General features: G+C 42.0%; 1 pseudogene; it reads right to left on the bottom strand.

Moving 5' to 3' along the window:
- Positions 1 to 1,954: 1,954 nt before the first annotated feature.
- On the bottom strand, positions 1,955 to 2,135 carry LOC119932610 (annotated as a pseudogene).
- Between the last annotated feature and the right edge of the window lie 11,815 nt (positions 2,136 to 13,950).

The raw sequence follows: 13,950 nt of genomic DNA, 5'->3' as shown, positions 1-13,950 counted from the left end.
GGCAGGGATTTTCTATTTCCAATATAATGATGATGATGGTATTTGCTCAGAGCTTACTAAGTGCCAGGCACTGAGGTAGGTACAAGCTGATCAGATTGGACACTGTACATCGTCCTCACTGTACCTCATTCTCGCCTGTCCCGCCGTCGACCCTTGGCCCACGTCATCCCCCGGCCTGGAATGCCCTCCCTCCACACATCCTCCAAGCTAGCTCTCTTCCTCCCTTCAAAGCCCTACTGAGAGCTCACCTCCTCCAGGACACCTTCCCAGACTGAACCCCCTTTTTCCTCTCCTCGTCCCCATCCCCCCCCGGCCCTACCTCCTTCCCCTCCCCACAGAACCTGTATATACGTTTGTACAGGTTTATTACTCTATTTTATTTGAAAATTTTTACTAGTCTATTTTGTTAATGATGTGCATCTAGCTTTATTTCTATTTATTCTGATGACTTGACACCTGTCCACATGTTTTGTTTTGTCGTCTGTCTCCCCCTTCTAGACTGTGAGCCCACTGTTGGGTAGAGACCATCTCTATATGTTGCCAACTAGTACTTTCCAAGCATTTAGTACAGTGCTCTGCACACAGTAGCGCTCAATAGATATGATTGAATGAATGAATGAATGACACAACTCCTTTCTCATGTGGGGTTCTCAGAGAAGGAGAAGAAGTATTGAATCTCTGCTTTACAGATGAGGAAACTGAGGAACAAAGAAGGCAAGTGGCATAATAACGCTACCAATAATGATAATCGTACTTGCTAAGCAACAGCGTGGCTCAGTGGAAAGAGAATTATTATTATTATTAGTATGGTATTTGTAAAGCGCTTACTATGTGCCAGGCACTGTTTTAAGCGCTGGGGTAGATACAAGGTAATCAGGTTGTCCCACGTGGGGCTCACAGTCTAAATCCCCATTTTACAGATGAGGGAACTGATGAGGCACAGAGAAGTGAAGTGGCTTGCCTGAGGTCGCACAGCAGATAAGCGGTGGAGCTGGGATTAGAACTCAAGTCCTCTAACTCCCAAGCCCAGGCTCCTGCCACTAAGCCAAGCTGCTTCTCCAATCATGACCCTTAGAAAGAAGAGCTCAGAGCAGCATACCCCCTCCAATACCTATTTCTTTTTAATGGCATTTGTTAAATTCTTACTATGTGCCAGGCACTATACTAAGCACTGGGGTAGCTCAGGTTGGACACAATCCATGTCCTACATGGGGCTCCCAGTCTTAATCCTCATTTTACAGATGAGGTAACTGAGGCCGAGAGAAGTGACTTGTCCAAGGTCACACAGCAGACAAGTGGCAGAATCTGGAGGGTAGAACCCAGGTCCTCTGATTCCCAGGCCCATGCCTTATCCACCAGACCGCACTGCTTCTCTCTTCTGGACAATCATCAAGAGAAGGCATTGCGCCTTCTGAGAGGAGCGCTGGAATTAATGGGCTTTGGAGTCAGAGATTATGGGTTCAAATCCTGGCACTGCTACATGTCTGCTGTGTGACCTTGGGCAAGTCACTTAACTTCTTGGAGCCTCAGTTCCCGCACCTGTCAAATGGGGATGAAGACTGTGAGCCCCACATGGGACAACCTGATCACCTTGTCTCCCCTCCAGTGCTTAGAACAGTGCTTGGAACATAGTAAGCGCTTAACAAATGTCATTATTATTATTATTATTATTATTATTATTAAGCGCTTATTATGTGTTGAGGAGTGTTCTAAGCGCTGAGTTAGGTACAAGTTAATCAGGTTGGACACAGTCCCTATCCCACATGAGGCTCATAGTCTAAGTAGGAGGGAGTAGGATTTAATCCTCATTTTACAGATAAGGTAATTGAGTCACAGAGAAGCTAAGTGACTTGCCCAAGGTCACTCCGCAGACAAGTGGCAGAGCCAGAATTGGAACTCGGGTCCTCTGACTCCCATGTCTGTGTTCTTTCCTCTAGGCCACACTGTTTCCTTCAAGAAAGGCATCAGTCCTAGATGCACAACAAAACCAGGTCAATGTGTGGAGATGCTGGAGCAAACCCCTGATACAGCTCCCTGTTCCCAAAATACATCATCCACAAATCAAGGATGTGGCAGATATTAAACTAATAAGAAAAAATAATACAGTTGATCTAAATTTAAAGGCCTGAAGCCCAGCTCAGGCAGTCATCCAATAATAATAATGATAATGGCATTTGTTAAGTGCTTACTATGTGTGAAGCACTGTTCTAAGCGCTGGGGTGGATACAAGGTGATCAGGTTGTCCCACGTGGGGCTCATAGTCTTAATCCCCATTTTACAGATGAGGTAACTGAGGGACAGAGAAGTTAAGTGACTTGCTCAAAGTCACACAACTGACAAGCGGCGGAACCAGGATTAGAACCCATGACCTCTGACTCCCAAGCTTTAAAATATCACTAGGTAAAGAACAAGACCAGTTTAAATCCGTTAATTTTGTTACACTATTAAATACTGTAGTATCTCCATAAAAGCTTAAATATCTCAAAAAATACATGGGTTGCCCATGGGGGATTTATTTGCTGTCTCTGTGTTGTTTGTTAGGTTTTATTTTAAAGCTGATTACACTTTTGATACTTTTTCAATTGGTGGCAATTTCTTTTTCATACTAAAGACCATATTTTCATGTGATCTATTAATAACTCAGATGAGACAACTACCATTTCTTATTTGCGGAATTCGACTGTGAAGTCCAGTAGCCAATTAAAACAGTGAATTTGATGCTCAGCATAGGCAATGGTTGTCTGATGATACCACTGAAGGGAATATCTTTGCTACTCTGTATTTATGGGAATACGTCCTTGAAAAAGTTTGAAGGCAATTTTGAAAAGCATGATTTGAAGCTAACGGTTCCTTTTTTTCCTCTACACAAGTCCCTTGGCGTCTCCTCCTGCATGATGGATGTATGTGTCATCAAAATCTGTACATCACTCAATCAACCAATGCATCATATTTAATGGACTCTTACTGAGTGCAAGTCATGGTAGTTAACACATCTGAGAGTACAGCACAACAATGTAACTGACACATTCCCTGCCCACAATTAGCTTTAGCTCCTGCATGTTCATTTTTGGTCAACTGACACATCACCCAAGTAAGGAGATGGGAAGATAAGCTCTGAACTCTTTTTTATTTCTTTTCAAAATTATCAAAGTGCTATGGACAGACAATTAGTCGGAAGGAGGAGATGGTCCTATACAAGCTTGAAGAGGTGTGGCTTAGTGGAAAGAGCATGGGCTAGGGAATCAGAGGACACGGATTCTAATCCCAGCTTTCCCTCTTGTCAGCTGTGTGACCTTGGTAAGCCACTTAGCTTCTCTGTGCCTCAGTTACCTCAGGAGTTGAGGTGGGATAGGACAAGTGTTTGGACCAGTTAGCTAGGTGATGGTTTGGATGAAGAGGATGGATGAATCTGGAGATGTTGTGAAGTAGAACCAAGGGGATTTTGACTGCTCAGGCAGGTTGAAGGAGAAGGATTAGTCAAACATAACACCAAGATTGCAGGCTATTGAAATGGTGAGATAAAGAGATAGAAAACCAAATCCTTCATTAGGGACAATGCATTAATCAATCCATTAATTGTATTTATTGAGAGCTTACAGAACACTGTATTATGAGCTTGAGAGAACATGCTGCAATAGAGTTGGTAGCTACAATCCTTGCCCTAAAGGAGCTTACAGTCTAGTGGTGGAGGCAAATATTAAAATAAATTGCAGATAGGGGAAGCGGCAGAATAGAGGGATATTTACATGTGTGGTGGGGCTTGGGGTTTGGGTTGAGTATTTAAGTGCCTAAGAAGTACTGACCAAAACGTATAGGCAATGAAGAGAGGGGAATCAAAAGAGTGGGGAAAGGAGGGCTAGTCAGGTAAGGCTTCTCAGAAGGGGTATGATTTTAGTAAGGCTTTGAAGATGGGGACACTGGTATTCACTCATTCATTCATTCAACTATGTTTATTGATCATTTACTGTGTGCAGAGCACTGTTCTGAGCGCTTCAGAGAGTACAATAAACAGACACATTCCCTGCCTGGTAGACATACCATGAAGCCAATAGTCATGCCATTAAAATCCAGGTAAAATCAATGTTCTTCATTGTCCAGCCCTCTCCACGTCTAGAAGACGTGAATTATTATCTTCAGACACTATTTCTGACTTCTGTCATAGTTACAAAATTCTACCTACGTGCCATGCTTTACCTGCACTAGGCATTTGGGAGAGTACTATATAACAATACAATAAGAAGCAATGCTTCCCATACCCTCTTTGCTCTCTCTAGGACTGATTTGAGAAAATCATCTAAAAACTTTGGAAGGAACACATTTTATTCTAAGAGCTGACTGTGAGCAAGCTAATCTTAGCTCGATTGGAAAGCGGGAATAGAAGCAAATATGGAAAGAAAACACCGTTTGCCTATTCACATTCCCGGTGAAGACACATACATAAAGTCATTTGTGTTTCTTCCTTACTGGGAATCTGAATTCTTGCTCTCTTTACATTAAATGGAAAATTTTACCAGGTAAGAGGAGTGGGAGGAGGTTCAGTATGATGGTTAAAGAAACAGCTTGCGAGTGGGAAAATGTTCTACCACTAATTAGTTGCATGATCCTGAATAAGTCAATTAAAATGCTGACTTTACTGACTTCTTAATCCCATAAGAAAAAGGTAATGCTAGTCCTGAATTCAAGGACCTAGAGGGGAAATATGCTATAGAAGTATAATTAGTAAAATGATTAATCATTAAATCTACAGTGCGGAAGGTGATACATTATTACACATTGTAAAGAGCACCATTTTTATATTCACTTTCTGCTCTGTGCTCTGGGTGAGTAATTGTAAAGTGAAACTAATAACTGCAGTGTGGATACCATGACTGATTTAGTTTGGAACTTAATCTGTGATCCCTCTCGGAATCTCGACGTGTCATTCACGGAACCACCTGAGAAACCGACGCCACAAATCTATATTCAGAACTATAAGACCCTCCCACGGGTCAACTGGGGCCATCAAGAACTTCCATTACCGTGGGAATAATGCAAGAAATGATATATTGTATGCCTGCTATTTAGGAGGAAGCAGGAAATAGAAGGAGAAGCAACCTCGTCCAGTGATAATGACTCTTTTTTCTGGTTTATGGTGGAGAGTTGTTGCTTTGAAATAGGAGTTTGTATGTCAAATCAGAAAAAAAAGAGGGAGAAATGACTGTATATGAATGAATCAGTGAATCTAATGAAAGAATCTTAAAGTATTGGCCAATTTTGTTGGATGCAGTTATTTGCAAGTAAGATCCAAAATTAGAGTATTAAGCAAATTAAAACCGAATACCCTCGTATCATAGTCCAAATCATTTCTATAGGAATCTTTTAAGATTATTTTAGGATTGTATGTAAATATCTTTTATTGAAACTCTAAGTAACCAATCCCCTTGCTGCCAAAATATATTCCCTTTTTTAAAAAAATGGTATTTGTCAAGCACTACACTAAATGCTGGAGTAGATGCGAGATTATCAGTTTAGAAATAGTCCATGTCCTATGTGGTGCTCACAGTCTTAATCCCCATTTTACAGATGAGATATTTGAGGCACAGAGAACTCAAGTGCCATGCCCTAGGTTACACAATAGATGAGTGGCAGAGCTGGGATTAGAACCCAGGTCCGTGCTCTTTCCACTAGGCCATGCTGCTTCTTTCCTGTTTGCTCATTGGCACCAAAGCTATCCACATTCAAGAGCGTCTTGGGATACCTTGAAAAATTATTAAGCATAAAATCAATCAATCAATCGTATTTATTGTGCGCTTACTGTGTGCAGAGCACTGTACTAAGCGCTTGGGAAGTCCAAGTTGGCAACATATAGAGACAGTCCCTACCCAACAGTGGGCTCACAGTCTAAAAGGGGGAGACAGAGAACAAAACCAAACATACTAACAAAATAAAATAAATAGAATAGATATGTACAAGTAAAATAAATAAATAAATAGAGTAATAAATATGTACAAACATATATACATACATACAGGTGCTGTGGGGAAGGGAAGGAGGTAAGATGGGGGGGATGGAGAGGGGGAGAGGAGGAGAGGAAGCCATAAAAACCATTCAATCACAAGATAAATGAAAAAGCATGAATTGATCAAAAGGTCCATATCGTTATTCTTAGATGTCTAGCTTCTTGAGGATCAGAGGTTGCATCTAGTTCCCCCCTACCCCCGCCCCCCTGCCCCTGCCGTATTCTTTCCCATTGTGCAGCAGTGTTTTGCACACAATATGTCCTTAATAATCAATATTACTGCTACAAGACTGTTCAGTTCATCCCCTAGCTGTAAACACCCTGTGGACAGAGACTGTATCTACCAGCTCTGTTGGATTGTAACAATAATAAGGATGATGGCATTTTTTTCAGCGCTTACTATTTGCAATGCATTGTTTTAAGAGCTGGGGAGGCTACAAGGTGATCAGGTTGTCCCATGTGGGGCTCACAGTCTTCATCCCCATTTTACAGATGAGGTAACTGAGGCACAGAGAAGTTAAGTGACTAGTCCAAAGTCACACAGCTGACAAGAGGTGGAGCCAGGATTTGAACCCATGATCTTTGATTCCCAAGCCCATGCTCTTTCCACTAAGCCACGCTGCTTCTCTCCTCCAAGCATTTAGTTCAGTACTCTGCACACAGTAATTGACTAATAAATTCCATTGATTGATACTAGATTTGACTGATTCTGGCAGCACAAGAGAATGGCTTTGTGTCAATTTCAGCTATGTAGGTGGAAGAGCAGTGTGGACTAACAGATATAACATGTTCCTAGAACATGGAGTCAGAACTGATTTCCAATCCCAGCGCCACCACCCGTCTGCTGTGTGACTTTGGGCAAGTCACTTAACTCCTCTGTGCCTCAGTTACCTTATCTGTAAAATGGGGATTGAGACCTGATTACCTTGTATCTAACAAGCAGTTGACAAGTAGCACAAAAACAAAGATCTAGGTATTGAATCCCCATTTTATAGATGAGGAAAGAGAGTCACAGAAGTCAAGTGACTTGTCTAAGGTCATATAACAGGACAGGTGGAGCTGGGATTAGAATTTAGGCCCATGCTCTTTTCACAAGGTCACGCTACTTCTCCTACATCATAATCCCAGATTATTCTTCCACATCCCATCACCACATCTGTATTTTGGGCATCATCTTTCTTTAAACGTCCCCTGGAACTCCTGCACTTGCAGAATGTTTTTATGCCTCACTTTAACACAGAATCTTCCTATGTGTGTTTCTTCACCTCTGAATTCCAAATTAATTCCACAGGAAATGACTGAATACCCTCCCAGCTGATTAGTACTGTGCTCTGTGTTCAATAAATATCATTGATTTGATCAACTGATACAAACACCAGATGCTGAGAAGCAGCGTGGCTCAGCGGAAAGAGCATGGGCTTTGGAGTCAGAGGTCATGGGTTCAAATCCTGGCTCTGCCAATTGTCAGCTCTGTGACTTTGGGCAAGTCACTAACTTCTCTGTGCCTCAGTTACCTCATCTGTAAAATAGGGATTAAGACTGTGAGCCCTCCGTGGGACAACCTGATCTCCTTGTAACCTCCCCAGCGCTTAGAACAATGCTTTGCACCTAGTAAGCACTTAATAAATGCCATTATTATTATGGTGCATTGAGGGGAGACAGTGTAATACACACTAAAATTGCCCTCAGGGCACCCAAAACTGAGGTTGTTGCAAGCACACTTTCAGGTTGAGAATTTTTTGAGTAAAGCAGAATCACGTTTATATTTTGCAATGCCGTACCTTTTTGTCTTTTTCAGTGCCTTTTTGTTTTCTTAAAGGCAGCAGCGATCTTGATGGCTACTAACACTCCCACAGACCATTGGAAATACTAAACCTCACAGAGAGAAACCAATTCCTTTTGACAGTTGATCACACCGAGTCCTCTGGAAACCTTTTCAAGATAGAAAGGCAATGATTTCTGTGGAAGACATTACTGTATGATTTCAGGTCTGAATGGCTGGTCAGAATGTATATCATGAGGATGGAGATACTAACCCAGTGAGTACCTAGCTATTCTTTATGGACTCACAGAAGCACAGTAATTAATCCAGAAGGGGACTCTTACATGATGTATTTCTTCTGTTGGAGAAAGCCCTACACTGGCATTTCTGAAAATCATTCCTGACATTTATTCAGTTCTTCTATGAGCTTCCTCAAGAGGCAATATAGCCAGTAGTTATTCAAAATCCATATAACAAACTCTAATTACAAAATGGCCAGTTTTTTTAAAAAAGGAAATATTATAATTTATTTTTAAAAAGCCACCCAGGAATGACTCCCTGGCTGAAATTGTTTTGTCTTGGAAAACTGCACTGTTGCCAAACTACAGAACTTGCCATTAAGATTGCCAAAAAATATGAGCAGGCAAACAGGCTTCATGTTTTTATAGGATTTTTTTTATATAGGTCTGTAACAGGGATGGAATTTAAGTGGTGTGAAATGGAAGAAAACCGCAATTTCACTTTAGAGCTTGTACCAAAATTTCCATCAAACCAATTTTAATTCAGTTCTGTACATGTTGGAACACTTTACCAGAAGCACAACTGATGCCTCACAAAGACACAATGTTCCTAGCACTGTAGCATCCTCATGAGAGAGGTGGATTAAAATAGAAATTCATTTTCCGCAAGGCAACTACATCTAACCTGATCAAACTGGCTTCCTGAATGACAGATTAGGAGACTTGAACAAGGGGTCAAGTTGATTTCAGTTCATCAAGTGCTGACAAATGAGAAGTTCTATATGCATAGAAAATTAGCAGTAGGTACCAAGGCCAAGAGTGAAGGAGTAGGTTTGGAGGAAAGAGGATTTATAAACTTGATTCTGGGACAATAGACACTGTAATTTGGAGGCATGTAGTTCAAACTGGCTGAACAATGAATTGGAAGACATAGAAAAAAATAGGATTAAATAGCCCCACGGAAAAAGGAATGGAGTGGAAAATATGTGTTCTGAATTACATCTCTAGCTTTTCTTCTGACCTGCCAGTCATAAGAAAAGTAATGTAAGTCTTCTGGGAAGGAGCGTTGTAAATATATTCGTTTATCGTCAAGGCCATGGAGCCTAGGTTTCCACAGAGAGAATGGTCTCAGTTGCAACTCGAACCTCTGAACTGTGTTTGTTATGGGCAGGGAACCTGTCTGCTAATTCTGTTGTACTGTACTGTCCCAAGCGCTTAGTACAGTGTTCTGCATCTGAGTGCTCAGTAAATACCATTGATTAACTGACTGATTACCTTCCATATAAAGATACAGAGTTGCTTCACAATGACCACAAGTCAAAAATTAAACCATGTTTATCTTCCCAGAAGGGATATAGTTTAGGACACAGAGTTACAGGAAGCACAGTGCATGACTGGAAATGATTCATCTAGAAAATGAGATCACTAATGGTTTTTTTTAGGTGTTTACTAGGGACTAAGGACTGGGGTAGATATGAGAAAGTCAGACCAAACTCTGGGCTGATAGGTAGTTCTCCAGGATGCCATCACCATTTTAACTGCCCTAGACTGATTTTCAGCAGTGTGCCCAAATAGCTTTCCTGGCTTCAGAGCAGTCAGAGGATGCAGGGGTTAATAGAGAAGGCATCTCCTCTCTCCAAATCTGTGAAGTTGCAAAAACAGGGTGGAGGAATTGAGGTGAATGTGTTTGGGTGTCAACGGTTTAATCTCCAAAAAGATCACAGTTCAAGCCAGGCTGCCTGCCAGTGTGACACAAGTGAAATGGATACCAACATTGTCCTCTCCTGGTTCTTCTCCTATCTCTCTGGCTGCTTCTTTCGAGTCTGGTTTATTTTTTGTTTTTGGTTTTTTCAGGCTCCAACTCTGCCACTGAACCCCTAACTGTGGAAATGCTGCAAGGGTTACTTATGCAGTCCTTTCTATTTGCCATCTACAACCATTCACTTGGAGAACTCATTCATTTCCACAGTTTCAACTAACATCTGTATGCAGATGATTCCCAAATCTGCCTTGACCTCTCTCCTTCTCTGCAATAATAATAATAATAATAATAATGGCATTTATTAAGTGCTTACTATGTGCAAAGCACTGTTCTAAGCGCTGGGGAGGTTACAAGGTGATCAGGTTGTCCCCCAGGGGGCTCACAGTCTTCATCCCCATTTTACAGATGAGGGAACTGAGGCCCAGAGAAGTGAAGTGACTTGCCCAAAGTCACACAGCTGACAATTGGCAGAGCCAGGATTTGAACCCACATCCTTCTGACTCCAAGGCCTGGGTTCTTTCCACTGAGCCATGCTGCTTCTGACATCTCACGTTGCAATCTCATGCAACCTCCTGCCTTCAGGACATCTCTACCTAGATATCCCACTAACAACTCAAATTTAACATACCCAAAACAGAACTTCTTAAGTTCCCACCCAAACTTTGTTCTCTTGCCGACTTTCCCACTACGGAAGATAGCCTCCACTTTCATCCCCATCTCCCAAATCCATGAAGTTGGCAGTATCCTTAATTCACCTTTCTTGTTCAATCTACACAGCAAATTTGTTATGTGATCCTGTTGGTTCTACCTTTACAGCATTTCTAGAATCTGATCTTTCTGCTCCATCCAAATTGCTACATCGCTGATCCAAGCACTCACAGAAGCAGCATGGCGTACTGATAATAATAACACTTCTGGTATTCTTTAAGCATTTACTATGTGCCAGGTGCTGTTCTAAGCGCTGGGGTGGATACAAGCAAATCAGGTTGGACCCAGTCCCTGTCCCACGTGGGGCTCACAGTCTCCATCCTCATTTTTACAATGATGGAACAGAGGCCCAGAGAAGTAAAGTGACTTACTCAAGGTCACATAGCAAACAAGTGGCTAGGATAGTGAGCCTGGGAGTAAGAAGGTAATATGTTCTAATCTCAGCTTCTCCACCTGTCTGCTGTATGTGTGGCCTTGGGCAAGTCACTTAACTTCTCCAGGCCTCAGTCACTTCATCTGGAAAATGGGAATTGAGTGGGATAGGGAATGTGTCCAGTCCAATTGTACTTTGTACCCACCCCAGTGCTTAGTATAGTGCCTGGCACAGAGTAAGCAATTAACAAATACCACAATTGTTATTATTACTATTTCCCATCTTGCCTACGGCATCAGCCTCCCTGCTTGACCTCCCTGTCTCCAGCCTCTTCTGATTCTAGTCCACACTCACTCTACTGCCTGGATCACTTTTCAAACAAAAAAAAAAGTTCTGTACACTTCTCCCCAATCTTCAAAGACTGCCAGTTGCCCAATCATCTCCTCATCAAACACAAATTCCTTACCATCAACTTTAAAATATCCAATCAGCTCTCTCCTTCCTAATTAACCTTGCTTCTCTGCCACACGTGGCTCAGTGGAAAAAGCATGGGCTTTGGAGTCAGAGGCCATTGGTTCAAATCACGGCTCTGCCACTTGTCAGCTGTGTGACTTTGGGCAAGTCACTTCACCTCTCTATGCCTCAGTTCCCTCATCTGTCAAATGGGGATGAAGACTGTGAGCCCCACGTGGGACAACATGATCACTTTGTATCCTCCCCAGCACTTAGAACAGTGCTTTGCGCATAGTAAGCGCTTAATTATTGTCATTATTATTATTACAACCCAGCCCTCACACTTCTTCCTCTAACTCCAACCTTCTTTACCTTGAACTCTCCTGTTACAGACACCTGGCTCTCATCCTCTCTTCCCCTTCATATCTGACAGATCATCACCCTACCAAAATCTTATCTCCTCCAAGAAACCTCTGACTAGCCTCTTATTTCTCCACCCAATTCTCCTTTCTGTATCACCTATTTACTTGGTTACACTTGGGACTGTAGCCTCTAAGGTATTCGATACTATCCTGAAACCCACAGCACATATGTACTTATCCTTAAACGCCACTGCTTCTCCCATCTGGAATTTTATTTTAATGTCTGCTTCCCCAAATAGATTGTAACTTCTGGAGGGCCGTGATAACAGCTTGTATTTTCCCAAGTGCTCCGCATATAGTAAAGACTCAATAAATACCATTGGGGATCTGCACACAGTAAATGCTCAGTAAATGCCATCAACTGATGGCGTGTGTGAAGAGACCATCAGACATATCCAGTCTCTATTTAGAATAGATAGGTTCTCTCTGGCCAAATTGTCATATATCCTGGCATTTTTTTTCTGCCTAACTCACCCAATTCTCAGCACCCTTTAAATTATATTAATCTCTTTTCTGGATTATTATAGCAGCCCCTGGATGGGCTTCCGTGCCTTCAGTCTACCTTAAAAAATAACTGCACAAATTGGGCTACTCCACTTCCATCATAGGAACTTTCTGTCACTCTGGCTTTTACACACAATGAGCCAATGAGCACTGGTCATTGATTTCAAGATTTTTCAGTTGATGGCTTCCTCTTCTGTAACTCCCAGGCAATCTATCTGAACCTTCCAAACTCATCTCTTCACTGTCTTTGCTCTGAACTCTCCCTCCTCTGATCACTTTGGGAGCTAGATGCAATACAGGTCACTAGCTATGCTTTTCAGCCTACCCACAAAAACTCATGAATTTGACAAGCTTAAACTTTGAATACAAAGGACACAGTATCCACATGCACAGACACACACTCCAAACATCCTTCCATCCTTCTTATCACTATTTCTCCCTCCCCGCGTCTCTGCACCCCCCCCCACCCCCACATCAATGTCCCTTGATGGGGGGAAAACTAAATGATCAGGAATTTAGAGTGTTGTACTCTTGGTTTGTCCATGATTGCAGGCTAAAAGGAAGGATAGCCTAGTTTTTCCATAGCTGGCCCATCAGGGACAGCTATAAAGAGGGGAAAAAGTGTAATGCTTGGAGCCAAAAAAGGACAGGGAAAGAATGGGTAAGAGATTAAAAGGTTCTTCTGAAAAGTTTGTGGATATTTCACTCCATGACTTTAATCATGATAATAAATAAGATCTATGTTACAATCTAACTACATTCCAATCATACATCTAGGCAATAACAATATTTGTTGCAGAGTGTAGCCAACCTTGAGGCTCATGACACCATATTTCACATTTAGACCTTGAGTCCCATGTGGATCAGGGACCGTGTTTAATTGCCACCAGTCCATTCTCTCCCAACACTTAGTAATAATAATGATAATAATGATGGCATTTATTAAGCGCTTACATGAGCACTGTTCTAATCACTGGGGAGGTTACAAGGCAATCAGGTTGTCCCACGGGGGGCTCACAGACTTAATCCCCATTTTACAGATGAGGTAACTGAGGCCCAGAGAAGTGAAGTGACTTGCCCAAAGTCACACAGCTGACAATTGGCGGAGCCTGGATTTGAACCCATGACCTCTGACTCCAAAGCCCATGCTCTTTCCACTGAGCCACACTGCTTCTGTAGTACTGCACACAGAAAGTGCTTAATGAATACTGTTGCTACTATTCATCACATATGTTTAGGACGTTCCTGAGGGATGATTTCCCCCAAGCCTTTCACTGCCCCTATTAACCTCACCCAGAAGCACACACGTGTCCTGACATTGGCACCATTCAGATTGATGTGGACATGAGGAGATGATAGTTATATTCAAATTTTAATAGAATTATATCAAAAGAAACAGAGAGACAAACTGTGCACACGAGAGAAAAGGAGCTGGTAGCATCCTGGCATGAAGATAGGTTGAAGCGAGGTTTTTTTGTATTTTTTTTTAAAGAAGAGAGCTTTATCTTGTTGAATATTTCTATTATATTTTCAGTGCTAGCAGGAGCACATCTCAGGGTAGAGTTTCCAGTACTCTACCTGTCTCGACTATGGGAGGGAGAGCCAAGCAGGGGCATATCCATTCCATTCCCAGGTTGGGCAGTGGCTAGCAAGTGGAAGATAATCTGCTACAAGTCAAAACTCACCTGTGCTGGGCAGCAGTAATAATAAATAATGATGGCATTTATTA

Source organism: Tachyglossus aculeatus, chromosome 9 (genome assembly GCF_015852505.1).
Source record: "Tachyglossus aculeatus isolate mTacAcu1 chromosome 9, mTacAcu1.pri, whole genome shotgun sequence".
Taxonomy (NCBI): domain Eukaryota; kingdom Metazoa; phylum Chordata; class Mammalia; order Monotremata; family Tachyglossidae; genus Tachyglossus; species Tachyglossus aculeatus.
Note: the sequence above shows the minus strand (reverse complement) of the source record. Positions and strands in the feature narration are given on the sequence as shown.